The sequence below is a fragment of the Schistocerca nitens genome, chromosome 1, assembly GCF_023898315.1.
Source record: "Schistocerca nitens isolate TAMUIC-IGC-003100 chromosome 1, iqSchNite1.1, whole genome shotgun sequence".
NCBI classification, from domain to species: Eukaryota; Metazoa; Arthropoda; class Insecta; order Orthoptera; family Acrididae; genus Schistocerca; species Schistocerca nitens.
In genome coordinates, this window is record NC_064614.1 from 1,215,166,580 (window position 1) to 1,215,179,358 (window position 12,779).

Consider the following 12,779-nt stretch of genomic DNA (forward strand, 5'->3'; position numbering starts at 1 on the left):
GAGTCCCAAACATCAGACCCCCAACTTTAATTCCTCACATGAACTGAGTCGTCTTGTTAAAGCACTGACGCTCACATATGCTACGAAAGTGAAGTGACCGACACTCGACAGATACACCTACGAATGCATCAATTCCTTCAGTATAATCGATAGAATCTGTGTGTTAGAGAACCTAGAGACACAACTCTTAAAGGCAGACATCATTCCAGCAAGCTTTTCCGATCACAGCCGCATCACTGCTTGTAACAATTTAGACCGACAGACAACTCGTTGGTTTTGGAGGCAGTGTTGTATGAAATTTGCTGTCTTAGCGGAGAAAGAATTATAAGATGCACTCACTCGCGCGTGGGAACTGTGTCTGCGCTCTCTTACGAACTATCACAGTGTTTTAGAATGGTGGACTCCCAGGGTGATGCTGAAATTACGCAAAATAATGAAATATTTTAGTATAGAGCAAAATGAGGAAGTCAGAAGGTCAACGGAATTTTACTGCAGTGTTTGAAGAGCGTTATTTGATCAGGTAGATGGAATTATACAGGAGATTAAAAAGATCAAGGCCAAGCCAATAAAAATGAAGGAACCAGAACTGGAAGGACTCAAAATAAAATAAAAAGCAAACTCGGTCAGTGAGGACGAATCAGCGTCTTTACACAAAATAATTAAACACAGCAGACACCGAAGAAGGACTTTCATGGAGGAACTTAAACTGGTAGACGGTACCACCCTCACCACACATTACGATACAATTCGAGAAATATTCAGGGATTATAACGACATGCATGAATTAGGTAAAACGCACGAAGAACATTATGATGAATTGCTTGGCACGATGGCCTCTAAAATAAATAGAGAAGATAATGAACAACTCTATTCCATTTTTTCTTACAAAGAAGTATTAGACAACATCCGCGATTCTCTCACAGAAAAAAACATCACCTGCTCCCGACGGTCTTCCTATCGAGTTTTACAAACGATACTAGGGTTTGATAGAAGACAAGATTACTCAAATTGACAACGAAGTGTTGCAGCGACAGTGTATACCCACAGAATTCAATGAATGTAAAATTGTACTGATCACAGAAAACAGAAGATGTAAGAAAATAACAACCTTCGGCCAATTTCTCTACTGAACTCCGACTACAAAATTATTGCACGAATAATAAATAGCAGTATCATAAAACTCACAGAAAAAATAATCTGTCACCATAAAACATAGGCCTTTGGAAGGACAATACTCCAAACCGCAGCCCAGTAAAGGGACATTATTCCCTCAACGTTGCAGCAATATTAACTCAGGTCTCGTTTTTGTCGATTTTTATATATCAGGTCGACCAAAAGTACCTCCTCGAAACAATGAGAAGAATGGGATTCTTGTCAGGAAATACAGATATCATCAGAAACGTTGCCACAAAAATGTCTGCTAAAGTTTCTGTCAACGGCCAACTAAAAACACAGATAGAAATTGAAAGAGGGGTGTCTCAAGACAGTCCCTAGTCGACGTTACTTTTTGTCATCTCTGTGGAGACTTTTTAAGACAACTGCAACACAAACTGACAGGCATTGCAGTATCGGGGACGAACTCTGTGGTTGGCGCCTACACGAATGACGTATGGATAATAGTCCGAAACGTGGAGTCCAGAGGCAGAACAAAATAAATACTTTCAGCATCAGGTGCAAGGATCAATGAAACTATACATTATACTCCAATGGACTCAAAATGTTACGGAACACAAGGCTCTTGGAATGGTGCTGACTGCCCTCCCTTTACAGATGACAGCCAAAAATTTGCGGAAGTTAACACACAACATTCAGGGAGCACGGCATTAACATTTAGGCCCCACTCACAGGGACTACCGCTCATTGACATCAAAAGTAAGGCGACTTTGCTGTATGTGAAAGCTATGTCCACTTTTATACACAGTCACCCTAAGAGTTTTAGAGCGAAATTATTCAACGCAGTTAAGCCAGGAAGTACAGATTCACTAATAAATGTGCAAAATATAAGCTTTCAATTAAAACATACCCGGGTGTATTACACTGAAAGAAGGTATCTGAGAAATAAACTAAACCGACACAGGAATTTAATACAAAGGATATTTTATCATATATCAAAAAACATGAAGGACGGAACAAAATTGAATTAAAATACACTGGCGTCAATTGGTGTGCACTCTGGAATAATATTAACTGCAGTGCCATTCATCCAAGACTACATCAGCACTGTACAAAGCGGTTAAAACCATTGTCAGCACTAATGAAAGACTTCATTCAACCGGACAGACAACTGCCTTCGTTATCACCTCGTCCACACTTTTCCGCACTGGTTTACGTGGGGAGATCGTGTCCACCCTTGGATTTGTATTGCACAAAAGATAGCGTCCCCATCTAGCACCTCTGCAGATTATGTCGACACAAAAAAATATACAATCAGATGAAACGTACTACGCAAAATCGAAAAATAATGCTGTTATGTGGTTAACAGGGCACTATACTGGTTACTTTTCCCTTAACCTCGGTGGAGACGGTCTTACAGATTTATATAAGGTCTACATAGAAATGGAATGTGTAAAAAGTACCATTACGCACACCATACAAAACAGTTAAGCAAAGCCCTTAAAATAATTTTAAAAATATGGAAATAGACCAGGAAACACCTTTTAAAACTGTTCCTGGAAACGGAAGTAAGTTCCCATTTGCCCTAGCTTCAATATAAATGTTCTCATCTTCAGATGAACGCGTATGCAAAGCCTTGAACACCTTGAGGCATCAGCGAATACTAAGGCTGCGTTGTTTGTGAGGACAACTGCAAACAAATCACAACTACTCAATTACAAAAGAAATAGAAGAGATAAACTAGCGTTACCAAAACGCTAAAGTTATTGTGACATCAGTTACCTACTGAACGATGTTTACCTAACACATGTAAGTAAATTTCTCGCGACCCAGTTATCAATGACGCTGTTATATGTACATGATGTAAAAACTGTACCATCTTTTCACGTACCTGTTCACGGAAACTACCTTTCAGTATCCAGTATTTACCTATAGCAGGAAATAAAGCAATAGAACACACATTCTGGAAAGAAATCATTCCGATGAATAGTGAAATAATTTTAAATTACATCACGAATCAATGTATGCAACCCCAATCATAAGCTTTAAATTCTATCAGTCCATGAACAGAGGGCTAATCTTTCCTCAGGACCAATGTGAGAAAAGCAGACATTTACACAACCACATATTTTGCTATGGTTCTCTATCAGTTTCCGTTAAGCAACGGCAACCTGTTTCTCTAGAAACGGCAACAATTTTCGTTTCAGCTCCTGCAACATAAAACTTTCAATGAGATTTTCTAAACCCAAGCTAGCTGATAGGAGCTCCTCACAAGCGAGACCCCGAGTTTCGAGTTGCGCCAACGGAGTTGGTATTCTCGGTGCTCCACATATGCGACTTAGCTCGACTGACGCTCCGCTGACGCTTGCAGAAAACTACATTAAGTATGATTCCCGCCTATAACTGACGGCGAGAGAGATGCATCATCTGGCCACTTCTCATCGAAGCACACTGTCAGCAAGCAATGGCTGACGCTTCGAGGACGGCATGAAATTGCTAGGGAGGTGATGCAGCTAACCTCCCTGGTAAATGTGCTAACAGGACACACACGTCCGTTGTTGGAGTGTATACATATGATGGGGACCGGCTGTGACACAGCAGTCGACCAAAGTCAAAAAATGTTACTAATTGTACAGTGTTTCCAGTGCGTCGTTTACCACTTTGTGAGCGGATGCTGTTCTAAAGAATGCAATTCCCATTTACCTTTAAGCAGTGCACGTGAGCGGATCTAATAGCAGGACTGTGTTACTATGACTATATAGAGAAACTCTGTCAATACGCAGGTGTATAAATCAGTAGGGCTATGGTAAACAGAGCGATTCGCAGCGACGTATCGTGTCTGTTGCATAAATAATGAGTCTTTGATCTAATTGCTTCAGACAACTATGAAAGTTAGCCTAACAATTAGAATGGACATCAAAGCCTTGAAAAACAGATCCAATGACAACACCAAATCAGAAAAGTGACGCGAGACATGTAGCACGGGGGGGTCATGTCTTGCACAATCACTTACATCTGAGCAAAGAACTTGCACAGCGTCCCTTTGGCGCAGAGGATAGCGCGTTGGACTTCTAATCCAAAGGTCGTGGGTTCGATCCCCACAAGGGACGGGCAATTTTTAAAAATGTCTGCCAATCACAAGATGGGTATTGACATATGGGTAACAACAAGCGTCTTCAAAACGTGAAAATTGTTGTGACCTCAGTTCTATTGTGAAGTGTGTTAACCTTACACATACAAGCAAAATTCTCCATGATCTGTTATCCATGACGCTGTTATATGTAAATGCTGTAGAAACGGAACCATATATTCACGTGCCTGTTCACGGAAATTATCTTTCAATACCCAGTTTTTACCTACAGATAGCAATAGAACGCACATTTTGTACAGAAACAAATACAATGAAGACTGAAATAATTTTGTATTACTTCACGAGTCAATGTATGTAAGCCCAATCATAATGTATAATTCTTTCAGCCCAAGATGAGAGGGTTACAGTTTTCTCGGCCACAAGTGCGAAAAGTAGACAGTTTCACAACAAGACATTTTACTATGGTTCCTTAACTGTACCCATTAAACAATGACACTCTGTATCTATAGAAACGGCGGCAATTTTCCCTTCAGCACAAGGGGCTTGCCGAAGGGGACTTTTACTGGAGACGGTCAGGAGGCAGCTTGCTGGATACATTAAGGGCAAAGGTCAGACAGAGATGTCTGATGTCGACTGACGCTTGCATAAAACTACATTAAGTATGATTCCCGCCTATAACTGACGGCGAGAGAGATGCATCATCTGGCCACTTCTCATCGAAGTACACTGTCAGCAAGCAATGGCTGACGCTTCGAGGACGGCATGAAATTGCTAGGGAGGTGATGCAGCTAACCTCCCTGGTAAATGTGCTAACAGGACACACACGTCCGTTGTTGGAGTGTATACATATGATGGGGACCGGCTGTGACACAGCAGTCGACCAAAGTCAAAAAATGTTACTAATTGTACAGTGTTTCCAGTGCGTCGTTTACCACTTTGTGAGCGGATGCTGTTCTAAAGAATGCAATTCCCATTTACCTTTAAGCAGTGCACGTGAGCGGATCTAATAGCAGGACTGTGTTACTATGACTATATAGAGAAACTCTGTCAATACGCAGGTGTATAAATCAGTAGGGCTATGGTAAACAGAGCGATTCGCAGCGACGTATCGTGTCTGTTGCATAAATAATGAGTCTTTGATCTAATTGCTTCAGACAACTATGAAAGTTAGCCTAACAATTAGAATGGACATCAAAGCCTTGAAAAACAGATCCAATGACAACACCAAATCAGAAAAGTGACGCGAGACATGTAGCACGGGGGGGTCATGTCTTGCACAATCACTTACATCTGAGCAAAGAACTTGCACAGCGTCCCTTTGGCGCAGAGGATAGCGCGTTGGACTTCTAATCCAAAGGTCGTGGGTTCGATCCCCACAAGGGACGGGCAATTTTTAAAAATGTCTGCCAATCACAAGATGGGTATTGACATATGGGTAACAACAAGCGTCTTCAAAACGTGAAAATTGTTGTGACCTCAGTTCTATTGTGAAGTGTGTTAACCTTACACATACAAGCAAAATTCTCCATGATCTGTTATCCATGACGCTGTTATATGTAAATGCTGTAGAAACGGAACCATATATTCACGTGCCTGTTCACGGAAATTATCTTTCAATACCCAGTTTTTACCTACAGATAGCAATAGAACGCACATTTTGTACAGAAACAAATACAATGAAGACTGAAATAATTTTGTATTACTTCACGAGTCAATGTATGTAAGCCCAATCATAATGTATAATTCTTTCAGCCCAAGATGAGAGGGTTACAGTTTTCTCGGCCACAAGTGCGAAAAGTAGACAGTTTCACAACAAGACATTTTACTATGGTTCCTTAACTGTACCCATTAAACAATGACACTCTGTATCTATAGAAACGGCGGCAATTTTCCCTTCAGCACAAGGGGCTTGCCGAAGGGGACTTTTACTGGAGACGGTCAGGAGGCAGCTTGCTGGATACATTAAGGGCAAAGGTCAGACAGAGATGTCTGATGTCGACTGACGCTTGCAGAAAACTACATTAAGTATGATTCCCGCCTATAACTGACGGCGAGAGAGATGCATCATCTGGCCACTTCTCATCGAAGCACACTGTCAGCAAGCAATGGCTGACGCTTCGAGGACGGCATGAAATTGCTAGGGAGGTGATGCAGCTAACCTCCCTGGTAAATGTGCTAACAGGACACACACGTCCGTTGTTGGAGTGTATACATATGATGGGGACCGGCTGTGACACAGCAGTCGACCAAAGTCAAAAAATGTTACTAATTGTACAGTGTTTCCAGTGCGTCGTTTACCACTTTGTGAGCGGATGCTGTTCTAAAGAATGCAATTCCCATTTACCTTTAAGCAGTGCACGTGAGCGGATCTAATAGCAGGACTGTGTTACTATGACTATATAGAGAAACTCTGTCAATACGCAGGTGTATAAATCAGTAGGGCTATGGTAAACAGAGCGATTCGCAGCGACGTATCGTGTCTGTTGCATAAATAATGAGTCTTTGATCTAATTGCTTCAGACAACTATGAAAGTTAGCCTAACAATTAGAATGGACATCAAAGCCTTGAAAAACAGATCCAATGACAACACCAAATCAGAAAAGTGACGCGAGACATGTAGCACGGGGGGGTCATGTCTTGCACAATCACTTACATCTGAGCAAAGAACTTGCACAGCGTCCCTTTGGCGCAGAGGATAGCGCGTTGGACTTCTAATCCAAAGGTCGTGGGTTCGATCCCCACAAGGGACGGGCAATTTTTAAAAATGTCTGCCAATCACAAGATGGGTATTGACATATGGGTAACAACAAGCGTCTTCAAAACGTGAAAATTGTTGTGACCTCAGTTCTATTGTGAAGTGTGTTAACCTTACACATACAAGCAAAATTCTCCATGATCTGTTATCCATGACGCTGTTATATGTAAATGCTGTAGAAACGGAACCATATATTCACGTGCCTGTTCACGGAAATTATCTTTCAATACCCAGTTTTTACCTACAGATAGCAATAGAACGCACATTTTGTACAGAAACAAATACAATGAAGACTGAAATAATTTTGTATTACTTCACGAGTCAATGTATGTAAGCCCAATCATAATGTATAATTCTTTCAGCCCAAGATGAGAGGGTTACAGTTTTCTCGGCCACAAGTGCGAAAAGTAGACAGTTTCACAACAAGACATTTTACTATGGTTCCTTAACTGTACCCATTAAACAATGACACTCTGTATCTATAGAAACGGCGGCAATTTTCCCTTCAGCACAAGGGGCTTGCCGAAGGGGACTTTTACTGGAGACGGTCAGGAGGCAGCTTGCTGGATACATTAAGGGCAAAGGTCAGACAGAGATGTCTGATGTCGACTGACGCTTGCATAAAACTACATTAAGTATGATTCCCGCCTATAACTGACGGCGAGAGAGATGCATCATCTGGCCACTTCTCATCGAAGTACACTGTCAGCAAGCAATGGCTGACGCTTCGAGGACGGCATGAAATTGCTAGGGAGGTGATGCAGCTAACCTCCCTGGTAAATGTGCTAACAGGACACACACGTCCGTTGTTGGAGTGTATACATATGATGGGGACCGGCTGTGACACAGCAGTCGACCAAAGTCAAAAAATGTTACTAATTGTACAGTGTTTCCAGTGCGTCGTTTACCACTTTGTGAGCGGATGCTGTTCTAAAGAATGCAATTCCCATTTACCTTTAAGCAGTGCACGTGAGCGGATCTAATAGCAGGACTGTGTTACTATGACTATATAGAGAAACTCTGTCAATACGCAGGTGTATAAATCAGTAGGGCTATGGTAAACAGAGCGATTCGCAGCGACGTATCGTGTCTGTTGCATAAATAATGAGTCTTTGATCTAATTGCTTCAGACAACTATGAAAGTTAGCCTAACAATTAGAATGGACATCAAAGCCTTGAAAAACAGATCCAATGACAACACCAAATCAGAAAAGTGACGCGAGACATGTAGCACGGGGGGGTCATGTCTTGCACAATCACTTACATCTGAGCAAAGAACTTGCACAGCGTCCCTTTGGCGCAGAGGATAGCGCGTTGGACTTCTAATCCAAAGGTCGTGGGTTCGATCCCCACAAGGGACGGGCAATTTTTAAAAATGTCTGCCAATCACAAGATGGGTATTGACATATGGGTAACAACAAGCGTCTTCAAAACGTGAAAATTGTTGTGACCTCAGTTCTATTGTGAAGTGTGTTAACCTTACACATACAAGCAAAATTCTCCATGATCTGTTATCCATGACGCTGTTATATGTAAATGCTGTAGAAACGGAACCATATATTCACGTGCCTGTTCACGGAAATTATCTTTCAATACCCAGTTTTTACCTACAGATAGCAATAGAACGCACATTTTGTACAGAAACAAATACAATGAAGACTGAAATAATTTTGTATTACTTCACGAGTCAATGTATGTAAGCCCAATCATAATGTATAATTCTTTCAGCCCAAGATGAGAGGGTTACAGTTTTCTCGGCCACAAGTGAGAAAAGTAGACAGTTTCACAACAAGACATTTTACTATGGTTCCTTAACTGTACCCATTAAACAATGACACTCTGTATCTATAGAAACGGCGGCAATTTTCCCTTCAGCACAAGGGGCTTGCCGAAGGGGACTTTTACTGGAGACGGTCAGGAGGCAGCTTGCTGGATACATTAAGGGCAAAGGTCAGACAGAGATGTCTGATGTCGACTGACGCTTGCAGAAAACTACATTAAGTATGATTCCCGCCTATAACTGACGGCGAGAGAGATGCATCATCTGGCCACTTCTCATCGAAGCACACTGTCAGCAAGCAATGGCTGACGCTTCGAGGACGGCATGAAATTGCTAGGGAGGTGATGCAGCTAACCTCCCTGGTAAATGTGCTAACAGGACACACACGTCCGTTGTTGGAGTGTATACATATGATGGGGACCGGCTGTGACACAGCAGTCGACCAAAGTCAAAAAATGTTACTAATTGTACAGTGTTTCCAGTGCGTCGTTTACCACTTTGTGAGCGGATGCTGTTCTAAAGAATGCAATTCCCATTTACCTTTAAGCAGTGCACGTGAGCGGATCTAATAGCAGGACTGTGTTACTATGACTATATAGAGAAACTCTGTCAATACGCAGGTGTATAAATCAGTAGGGCTATGGTAAACAGAGCGATTCGGAGCGACGTATCGTGTCTGTTGCATAAATAATGAGTCTTTGATCTAATTGCTTCAGACAACTATGAAAGTTAGCCTAACAATTAGAATGGACATCAAAGCCTTGAAAAACAGATCCAATGACAACACCAAATCAGAAAAGTGACGCGAGACATGTAGCACGGGGGGTCATGTCTTGCACAATCACTTACATCTGAGCAAAGAACTTGCACAGCGTCCCTTTGGCGCAGAGGATAGCGCGTTGGACTTCTAATCCAAAGGTCGTGGGTTCGATCCCCACAAGGGACGGGCAATTTTTAAAAATGTCTGCCAATCACAAGATGGGTATTGACATATGGGTAACAACAAGCGTCTTCAAAACGTGAAAATTGTTGTGACCTCAGTTCTATTGTGAAGTGTGTTAACCTTACACATACAAGCAAAATTCTCCATGATCTGTTATCCATGACGCTGTTATATGTAAATGCTGTAGAAACGGAACCATATATTCACGTGCCTGTTCACGGAAATTATCTTTCAATACCCAGTTTTTACCTACAGATAGCAATAGAACGCACATTTTGTACAGAAACAAATACAATGAAGACTGAAATAATTTTGTATTACTTCACGAGTCAATGTATGTAAGCCCAATCATAATGTATAATTCTTTCAGCCCAAGATGAGAGGGTTACAGTTTTCTCGGCCACAAGTGAGAAAAGTAGACAGTTTCACAACAAGACATTTTACTATGGTTCCTTAACTGTACCCATTAAACAATGACACTCTGTATCTATAGAAACGGCGGCAATTTTCCCTTCAGCACAAGGGGCTTGCCGAAGGGGACTTTTACTGGAGACGGTCAGGAGGCAGCTTGCTGGATACATTAAGGGCAAAGGTCAGACAGAGATGTCTGATGTCGACTGACGCTTGCAGAAAACTACATTAAGTATGATTCCCGCCTATAACTGACGGCGAGAGAGATGCATCATCTGGCCACTTCTCATCGAAGCACACTGTCAGCAAGCAATGGCTGACGCTTCGAGGACGGCATGAAATTGCTAGGGAGGTGATGCAGCTAACCTCCCTGGTAAATGTGCTAACAGGACACACACGTCCGTTGTTGGAGTGTATACATATGATGGGGACCGGCTGTGACACAGCAGTCGACCAAAGTCAAAAAATGTTACTAATTGTACAGTGTTTCCAGTGCGTCGTTTACCACTTTGTGAGCGGATGCTGTTCTAAAGAATGCAATTCCCATTTACCTTTAAGCAGTGCACGTGAGCGGATCTAATAGCAGGACTGTGTTACTATGACTATATAGAGAAACTCTGTCAATACGCAGGTGTATAAATCAGTAGGGCTATGGTAAACAGAGCGATTCGGAGCGACGTATCGTGTCTGTTGCATAAATAATGAGTCTTTGATCTAATTGCTTCAGACAACTATGAAAGTTAGCCTAACAATTAGAATGGACATCAAAGCCTTGAAAAACAGATCCAATGACAACACCAAATCAGAAAAGTGACGCGAGACATGTAGCACGGGGGGTCATGTCTTGCACAATCACTTACATCTGAGCAAAGAACTTGCACAGCGTCCCTTTGGCGCAGAGGATAGCGCGTTGGACTTCTAATCCAAAGGTCGTGGGTTCGATCCCCACAAGGGACGGGCAATTTTTAAAAATGTCTGCCAATCACAAGATGGGTATTGACATATGGGCAACAACAAGCGTCTTCAAAACGTGAAAATTGTTGTGACCTCAGTTCTATTGTGAAGTGTGTTAACCTTACACATACAAGCAAAATTCTCCATGATCTGTTATCCATGACGCTGTTATATGTAAATGCTGTAGAAACGGAACCATATATTCACGTGCCTGTTCACGGAAATTATCTTTCAATACCCAGTTTTTACCTACAGATAGCAATAGAACGCACATTTTGTACAGAAACAAATACAATGAAGACTGAAATAATTTTGTATTACTTCACGAGTCAATGTATGTAAGCCCAATCATAATGTATAATTCTTTCAGCCCAAGATGAGAGGGTTACAGTTTTCTCGGCCACAAGTGAGAAAAGTAGACAGTTTCACAACAAGACATTTTACTATGGTTCCTTAACTGTACCCATTAAACAATGACACTCTGTATCTATAGAAACGGCGGCAATTTTCCCTTCAGCACAAGGGGCTTGCCGAAGGGGACTTTTACTGGAGACGGTCAGGAGGCAGCTTGCTGGATACATTAAGGGCAAAGGTCAGACAGAGATGTCTGATGTCGACTGACGCTTGCATAAAACTACATTAAGTATGATTCCCGCCTATAACTGACGGCGAGAGAGATGCATCATCTGGCCACTTCTCATCGAAGCACACTGTCAGCAAGCAATGGCTGACGCTTCGAGGACGGCATGAAATTGCTAGGGAGGTGATGCAGCTAACCTCCCTGGTAAATGTGCTAACAGGACACACACGTCCGTTGTTGGAGTGTATACATATGATGGGGACCGGCTGTGACACAGCAGTCGACCAAAGTCAAAAAATGTTACTAATTGTACAGTGTTTCCAGTGCGTCGTTTACCACTTTGTGAGCGGATGCTGTTCTAAAGAATGCAATTCCCATTTACCTTTAAGCAGTGCACGTGAGCGGATCTAATAGCAGGACTGTGTTACTATGACTATATAGAGAAACTCTGTCAATACGCAGGTGTATAAATCAGTAGGGCTATGGTAAACAGAGCGATTCGGAGCGACGTATCGTGTCTGTTGCATAAATAATGAGTCTTTGATCTAATTGCTTCAGACAACTATGAAAGTTAGCCTAACAATTAGAATGGACATCAAAGCCTTGAAAAACAGATCCAATGACAACACCAAATCAGAAAAGTGACGCGAGACATGTAGCACGGGGGGTCATGTCTTGCACAATCACTTACATCTGAGCAAAGAACTTGCACAGCGTCCCTTTGGCGCAGAGGATAGCGCGTTGGACTTCTAATCCAAAGGTCGTGGGTTCGATCCCCACAAGGGACGGGCAATTTTTAAAAATGTCTGCCAATCACAAGATGGGTATTGACATATGGGTAACAACAAGCGTCTTCAAAACGTGAAAATTGTTGTGACCTCAGTTCTATTGTGAAGTGTGTTAACCTTACACATACAAGCAAAATTCTCCATGATCTGTTATCCATGACGCTGTTATATGTAAATGCTGTAGAAACGGAACCATATATTCACGTGCCTGTTCACGGAAATTATCTTTCAATACCCAGTTTTTACCTACAGATAGCAATAGAACGCACATTTTGTACAGAAACAAATACAATGAAGACTGAAAAAATTTTGTATTACTTCACGAGTCAATGTATGTAAGCCCAATCATAATGTATAATTCTT

At 41.9% G+C, this 12,779-nt stretch overlaps 7 non-coding genes across 7 annotated transcripts; all 7 read left to right on the plus strand.

The window, feature by feature from the left end:
• The first annotated feature begins 4,150 nt into the window (after positions 1 to 4,150).
• Trnar-ucu (transfer RNA arginine (anticodon UCU)) lies at positions 4,151 to 4,223 on the plus strand. The gene has a single exon. It is a non-coding gene; the product is annotated as a tRNA-Arg (tRNA).
• A 1,293-nt stretch (positions 4,224 to 5,516) lies between these two features.
• On the plus strand, positions 5,517 to 5,589 carry Trnar-ucu (transfer RNA arginine (anticodon UCU)). The gene has a single exon. It is a non-coding gene; the product is annotated as a tRNA-Arg (tRNA).
• Positions 5,590 to 6,882: 1,293 nt separating this feature from the next.
• Trnar-ucu (transfer RNA arginine (anticodon UCU)) lies at positions 6,883 to 6,955 on the plus strand. The gene has a single exon. It is a non-coding gene; the product is annotated as a tRNA-Arg (tRNA).
• Positions 6,956 to 8,248: 1,293 nt separating this feature from the next.
• Trnar-ucu (transfer RNA arginine (anticodon UCU)) lies at positions 8,249 to 8,321 on the plus strand. Its single transcript has one exon. It is a non-coding gene; the product is annotated as a tRNA-Arg (tRNA).
• Positions 8,322 to 9,613: 1,292 nt separating this feature from the next.
• On the plus strand, positions 9,614 to 9,686 carry Trnar-ucu (transfer RNA arginine (anticodon UCU)). Its single transcript has one exon. It is a non-coding gene; the product is annotated as a tRNA-Arg (tRNA).
• A 1,292-nt stretch (positions 9,687 to 10,978) lies between these two features.
• Trnar-ucu (transfer RNA arginine (anticodon UCU)) lies at positions 10,979 to 11,051 on the plus strand. The gene has a single exon. It is a non-coding gene; the product is annotated as a tRNA-Arg (tRNA).
• Positions 11,052 to 12,343: 1,292 nt separating this feature from the next.
• Trnar-ucu (transfer RNA arginine (anticodon UCU)) lies at positions 12,344 to 12,416 on the plus strand. Its single transcript has one exon. It is a non-coding gene; the product is annotated as a tRNA-Arg (tRNA).
• Positions 12,417 to 12,779: the final 363 nt, after the last annotated feature.